This window comes from Ipomoea triloba, chromosome 16 (genome assembly GCF_003576645.1).
Source record: "Ipomoea triloba cultivar NCNSP0323 chromosome 16, ASM357664v1".
Lineage (NCBI taxonomy): Eukaryota > Viridiplantae > Streptophyta > Magnoliopsida > Solanales > Convolvulaceae > Ipomoea > Ipomoea triloba.
This window is the reverse complement of record NC_044931.1, coordinates 5,884,895-5,892,467: the sequence shown is the minus strand read 5'-3', so window position 1 is coordinate 5,892,467 and position 7,573 is coordinate 5,884,895.

Below are 7,573 nucleotides of genomic sequence, written 5' to 3'. Positions count from 1 at the left end.
TTAAATTCTCTGACTTATACATATCCACAAGCGCCAATTGTTCATGAGTTAAGCCTCGAAGGACCCTTCTTCCTCTTGCATTAGGTTCAACTTGTGGCGGTGGAGGTGGTGGTTTTGCTCTTGCCATTGTTTGGCTTGTGTACGCTTCCTCATAATTCCATTTCAAGGCTTGCTCTTTGGTTCTTTCCATTTTCTAAAAGAAGCGGTAAAGTGCATGAAAAATAAGGAAATGTAAGTCTGAACTCCACGCATAGGGAACCTAATGTTTTAGTGGGACACATCTCAAGCAAGAAACTCATAGGTAACCGGAGTATATGTCGGTCCTCTCCATTCGAATACTTTGCTCCATTGCGGTTGTCTTAGCAACCGATTTACCATGTCTTCAAACCCAAATTCCCTTAGCACACTCGGATCAAAGTATTTCACTCCAATTAAATTCTCTGATTTATACACGTCCACAAGCTCCAATTGTTCATGAGTTAAGCCTTGGAGGACCCTTGTTCCTCTTGCATTAGGTTCAACTTGTGGTGGTGGAGGTGGTGGTTCTGCTCTTGCCATTGTTCGGCTTGTGCTTCTTCGTCATAATTTCTTTTCAAGGCTTGCTCTTTGGTTCTTTCCATTTCCTAAAAAAAGCGATAAAGAGCATGAAAAATAAGGAAATGTAAGTCTGTACTCCACGCATAGGGAACCTAATGTTTTAGTGGGACACATCTCAAGCAAGAAACTCATAGGTAACCGGAGTATATGTCGGTCCTCTCCATTCGAATACTTTGCTCCATTGCGGTTGTCTTAGCAACCGATTTACCATGTCTTCAAACCCAAATTCCCTTAGCACACTCGGATCAAAGTATTTCACTCCAATTAAATTCTCTGACTTATACATATCCACAAGCGCCAATTGTTCATGAGTTAAGCCTCGAAGGACCCTTCTTCCTCTTGCATTAGGTTCAACTTGTGGTGGTGGAGGTGGTGGTTTTGCTCTTGCCATTGTTTGGCTTGTGTACGCTTCCTCATAATTCAATTTCAAGGCTTGCTCTTTGGTTCTTTCCATTTTCTAAAAGAAGCGGTAAAGTGCATGAAAAATAAGGAAATGTAAGTCTGAACTCCACGCATAGGGAACCTAATGTTTTAGTGGGACACATCTCAAGCAAGAAACTCATAGGTAACCGGAGTATATGTAGGTCCTCTCCATTCGAATACTTTGCTCCATTGCGGTTGTCTTAGCAACCGATTTACCATGTCTTCAAACCCAAATTCCCTTAGCACACTCGGATCAAAGTATTTCACTCCAATTAAATTCTCTGATTTATACACGTCCACAAGCGCCAATTGTTCATGAGTTAAGCCTCGGAGGACCCTTCTTCCTCTTGCATTAGGTTCAATTTGTGGTGGTGGAGGTGGTGGTTTTGCTCTTTCCATTGTTTGGCTTGTGCTTGCTTCCTCATAATTCCTTTTCAAGGCTTGCTCTTTGGTTCTTTCCATTTCCTAAAAAGAGCGATAAAGTGCATGAAAAATAAGGAAATGTAAGTCTGTACTCCACGCATTGGGAACCTAATGTTTTAGGGGGACACATCTCAAGCAAGAAACTCATAGGTAACCGGAGTATATATCGGTCCTCTCCATTCGAATACTTTGCTCCATTGCGGTTGTCTTAGCAACCGATTTACCATGTCTTCAAACCCAAATTCCCTTAGCACACTCGGATCAAAGTATTTCACTCCAATTAAATTCTCTGACTTATACACGTCCACAAGCGCCAATTGTTCATGAGTTAAGCCTCGAAGGACCCTTCTTCCTCTTGCATTAGGTTCAACTTGTGGTTGGTGGAGGTGGTGGTTTTGCTCTTGCCATTGTTCGGCTTGTGCTTCTTCCTCATAATTCCTTTTCAAGGCTTGCTCTTTGGTTCTTTCCATTTCCTTAAAAAAGCGATAAAGTGCATGAAAAATAAGGAAATGTAAGTCTGAACTCCACGCATAGGGAACCTAATGTTTTAGTGGGACACATCTCAAGCAAGAAACTCATAGGTAACCGGAGTATATGTCGGTCCTCTCCATTCGAATACTTTGCTCCATTGCGGTTGTCTTAGCAACCGATTTACCATGTCTTCAAACCCAAATTCCCTTAGCACACTCGGATCAAAGTATTTCCCTCCAATTAAATTCTCTGACTTATACACATCCACAAGCGCCAATTGTTCATGAGTTAAGCCTCGGAGGACCCTTGTTCCTCTTGCATTAGGTTCAACTTGTGGTGGTGGAGGTGGTGGTTCTGCTCTTGCCATTGTTCGGCTTGTGCTTGCTTCCTCATAATTCCTTTTCAAGGCTTGCTCTTTGGTTCTTCCCATTTCCTAAAAAAAGCGGTAAAGTGCATGAAAAATAAGGAAATGTAAGTCTGAACTCCACGCATAGGGAACCTAATGTTTTAGTGGGACACATCTCAAGCAAGAAACTCATAGGTAACCTCTCAAGCAAGAAACTCATAGGTAACCGGAGTATATGTCGGTCCTCTCCATTCGAATACTTTGCCCCATTGCGGTTGTCTTAGCAACCGATTTACCACACTCGGATCAAAGTATTTCACTCCAATTAAATTCTCTGACTTATACACGTCCACAAGCGCCAATTGTTCATGAGTTAAGCCTCGGAGGACCCTTGTTCCTCTTGCATTAGGTTCAACTTGTGGTGGTGGAGGTGGTGGTTCTGCTCTTGCCATTGTTTGGCTTGTGCTTGCTTCCTCATAATTCCTTTTCAAGGCTTGCTCTTTGGTTTTTCCCATTTCCTAAAAAAAGCGGTAAGTGCAAGAAAAATAAGGAAGTGTAAGTTTGAACTCCACGCATAGGGAACCTAATGTTTTAGTGGGACACATCTAAAGCAAGAAACTCATAGGTAACCGGAGTATATGTCGGTCCTCTCCATTCGAATACTTTGCTCCATTGCGGTTGTCTTAGCAACCGATTTACCATGTCTTCAAACCCAAATTCCCTTAGCACACTCGGATCAAAGTATTTCACTCCAATTAAATTCTCTGACTTATACATATCCACAAGCGCCAATTGTTCATGAGTTAAGCCTCGGAGGACCCTTGTTCCTCTTGCATTAGGTTCAACTTGTGGTGGTGGAGGTGGTGGTTCTCCTCTTGCCATTGTTCTGCTTGTGCTTCTTCCTCATAATTCCTTTTCAAGGCTTGCTCTTAGGTTCTTCCCATTTCCTAAAAAAAGCGGTAAAGTGCATGAAAAATAAAGAAATGTAAGTCTGTACTCCACGCATAGGGAACCTAATGTTTTAGTGGGACACATCTCAAGCAAGAAACTCATAGGTAACCGGAGTATATGTCGGTCCTCTCCATTCGAATACTTTGCTCCATTGCGGTTGTCTTAGCAACCGATTTACCATGTCTTCAAACCCAAATTCCCTTAGCACACTCGGATCAAAGTGTTTTATTCCAATTAAATTCTCTAACTTATACACGTCCACAAGCGCCAATTGTTCATGAGTTAAGCCTCGGAGGACCCTTGTTCCTCTTGCATTAGGTTCAACTTGTGGTGGTGGAGGTGGTGGTTCTCCTCTTGCCAATGTTCTGCTTGTGCTTCTTCCTCATAATTCATTTTCAAGGCTTGCTCTTAGGTTCTTCCCATTTCCTAAAAAAAGCGGTAAAGTGCATGAAAAATAAGGAAATGTAAGTCTGTACTCCACGCATAGGGAACCTAATGTTTTAGTGGGACACATCTCAAGCAAGAAACTCATATGTAACCGGAGTATATGTCGGTCCTCTCCATTTGAATACTTTGCTCCATTGCGGTTGTCTTAGCAACCGATTTACCATGTCTTCAAACCCAAATTTCCTTAGCACACTCGGATCAAAGTATTTCACTCAAATTAAATTCTCTGATTTATATACATCCACAAGCGCCAATTGTTCATGAGTTAAGCCTCGGAGGACCCTTGTTCCTCTTGCATTAGGTTCAACTTGTGGTGGTGGAGGTGGTGGTTCTGCTCTTGCCATTGTTCGGCTTGTGCTTGCTTCCTCATAATTCCTTTTCAAGGCTTGCTCTTTGGTTCTTCCCATTTCCTAAAAAAAGCGGTAAAGTGCATGAAAAATAAGGAAATGTAAGTCTGTACTCCACGCATAGGGAACCTAATGTTTTAGTGGGACACATCTCAAGCAAGAAACTCATAGGTAACCGGAGTATATGTCGTTCCTCTCCATTCGAATACTTTGCTCCATTGCGGTTGTCTTAGCAACCGATTTACCATGTCTTCAAACCCAAATTCCCTTAGCACACTCGGATCAAAGTATTTCACTCCAATTAAATTCTCTGACTTATACATATCCACAAGCGCCAATTGTTCATGAGTTAAGCCTCGAAGGACCCTTCTTCCTCTTGCATTAGGTTCAACTTGTGGTGGTGGAGGTGGTGGTTCTGCTCTTGCCATTGTTCGGCTTGTGCTTGCTTCCTCATAATTCCTTTTCAAGGCTTGCTCTTTGGTTCTTCCCATTTCCTAAAAAAAGCGGTAAAGTGCATGAAAAATAAGGAAATGTAAGTCTGTACTCCACGCATAGGGAACCTAATGTTTTAGTGGGACACATCTCAAGCAAGAAACTCATAGGTAACCGGAGTATATGTCGGTCCTCTCCATTCGAATACTTTGCTCCATTGCGGTTGTCTTAGCAACCGATTTACCATGTCTTCAAACCCAAATTTCCTTAGCACACTCGGATCAAAGTATTTCACTCAAATTAAATTCTCTGACTTATACATATCCACAAGCGCCAATTGTTCATGAGTTAAGCCTCGAAGGACCTTTCTTCCTCTTGCATTAGGTTCAACTTGTGGTGGTGGAGGTGGTGGTTTTGCTCTTGCCATTGTTTGGCTTGTGTACGCTTCCTTATAATTCCATTTCAAGGCTTGCTCTTTGGTTCTTTCCATTTTCTAAAAGAAGCGGTAAAGTGCATGAAAAATAAGGAAATGTAAGTCTGAACTCCACGCATAGGGAACCTAATGTTTTAGTGGGACACATCTCAAGCAAGAAACTCATAGGTAACCGGAGTATATGTCGGTCCTCTCCGTTCGAATACTTTGCTCCATTACGGTTGTCTTAGCAACCGATTTACCATGTCTTCAAACCCAAATACCCTTAGCACACTCGGATCAAAGTATTTTCCTCCAATTAAATTCTCTTACCTATACATATCCACAAGCGCCAATTGTTCATGAGTTAAGCCTCGGAGGACCCTTGTTCCTCTTGCATTAGGTTCAACTTGTGGTGGTGGAGGTGGTGGTTCTGCTCTTGCCATTGTTCGGCTTGTGCTTCTTCGTCATAATTTCTTTTCAAGGCTTGCTCTTTGGTTCTTTCCATTTCCTAAAAAAAGCGATAAAGAGCATGAAAAATAAGGAAATGTAAGTCTGTACTCCACGCATAGGGAACCTAATGTTTTAGTGGGACACATCTCAAGCAAGAAACTCATAGGTAACCGGAGTATATGTCGTTCCTCTCCATTCGAATACTTTGCTCCATTGCGGTTGTCTTAGCAACCGATTTACCATGTCTTCAAACCCAAATTCCCTTAGCACACTCGGATCAAAGTATTTTATTCCAATTAAATTTTCTAACTTCTACACGTCCACAAGCGCCAATTGTTCATGAGTTAAGCCTCGGAGGACCCTTGTTCCTCTTGCATTACGTTCAACTTGTGGTGGTGGAGGTGGTGGTTCTCCTCTTGCCATTGTTCTGCTTGTGCTTCTTCCTCATAATTCCTTTTCAAGGCTTGCTCTTAGGTTCTTCCCATTTCCTAAAAAAAGCGGTAAAGTTCATGAAAAATAAGGAAATGTAAGTCTGTACTCCACGCATAGGGAACCTAATGTTTTAGTGGGACACATCTCAAGCAAGAAACTCATAGGTAACCGGAGTATATGTCGGTCCTCTCCATTCGAATACTTTGCTCCATTGCGGTTGTCTTAGCAACCGATTTACCATGTCTTCAAACCCAAATTCCCTTAGCACACTCGGATCAAAGTATTTCACTCCAATTAAATTCTCTGACTTATACATATCCACAAGCGCCAATTGTTCATGAGTTAAGCCTCGGAGGACCCTTGTTCCTCTTGCATTAGGTTCAACTTGTGGTGGTGGAGGTGGTGGTTTTGCTCTTGCCATTGTTTGGCTTGTGCATGCTTCCTCATAATTCCTTTTCAAGGCTTGCTCTTTGGTTCTTCCCATTTCCTAAAAAAAGCGGTAAAGTGCAAGAAAAATAAGGAAGTGTAAGTTTGAACTCCACGCATAGGGAACCAAATGTTTTAGTGGGACACATCTCAAGCAAGAAACTCATAGGTAACCAGAGTATATGTAGGTCCTCTCCATTCGAATACTTTGCTCCATTGCGGTGAAAAATAAGGAAATGTAAGTCTGAACTCCACGCATAGGGAACCTAATGTTTTAGTGGGACACATCTCAAGCAAGAAACTCATAGGTAACCGGAGTATATGTCGGTCCTCTCCATTCGAATACATTGCTCCATTGCGGTTATCTTAGCAACCGATTTACCATGTCTTCAAACCCAAATTCCCTTAGCACACTCGGATCAAAGTATTTCACTCCAATTAAATTCTCTGACTTATACATATCCACAAGCGCCAATTGTTCATGAGTTAAGCCTCGGAGGACCCTTCTTCCTTTTGCATTAGGTTCAATTTGTGGTGGTGGAGGTGGTGGTTTTGCTCTTTCCATTGTTTGGCTTGTGCATGCTTCCTCATAATTCCTTTTCAAGGCTTGCTCTTTGGTTCTTTCCATTTTCTAAAAGAAGCGGTAAAGTGCATGAAAAATAAGGAAATGTAAGTCTGAACTCCACGCATAGGGAACCAAATGTTTTAGTGGGACACATCTCAAGCAAGAAACTCATAGGTAACCGGAGTATATGTCGGTCCTCTCCATTCGAATACTTTGCTCCATTGCGGTTGTCTTAGCAACCGATTTACCATGTCTTCAAACCCAAATACCCTTAGCACACTCGGATCAAAGTATTTTATTCCAATTAAATTCACTAACTTATACATATCCACAAGCGCCAATTGTTCATGAGTTAAGCCTCGGAGGACCCTTGTTCCTCTTGCATTAGGTTCAACTTGCGGTGGTGGAGGTGGTGGTTCTGCTCTTGCCATTGTTCGGCTTGTGCTTCTTCCTCATAATTCCATTTCAAGGCTTGCTCTTTGGTTCTTTCCATTTCCTAAAAAAAGCGATAAAGTGCATGAAAAATAAGGAAATGTAAGTCTGTACTCCACGCATAGGGAACCTAATGTTTTAGTTGGACACATCTCAAGCAAGAAACTCATAGGTAACCGGAGTATATGTCGGTCCTCTCCATTCGAATACTTTGCTCCATTGCGGTTGTCTTAGCAACCGATTTACCATGTCTTCAAACCCAAATTCCCTTAGCACACTCGGATCAAAGTATTTTATTCCAATTAAATTCTCTAACTTATACACGTCCACAAGCGCCAATTGTTCATGAGTTAAGCCTCGGAGAACCCTTGTTCCTCTTGCATTAGGTTCAATTTGTGGTGGTGGAGGTGGTGGTT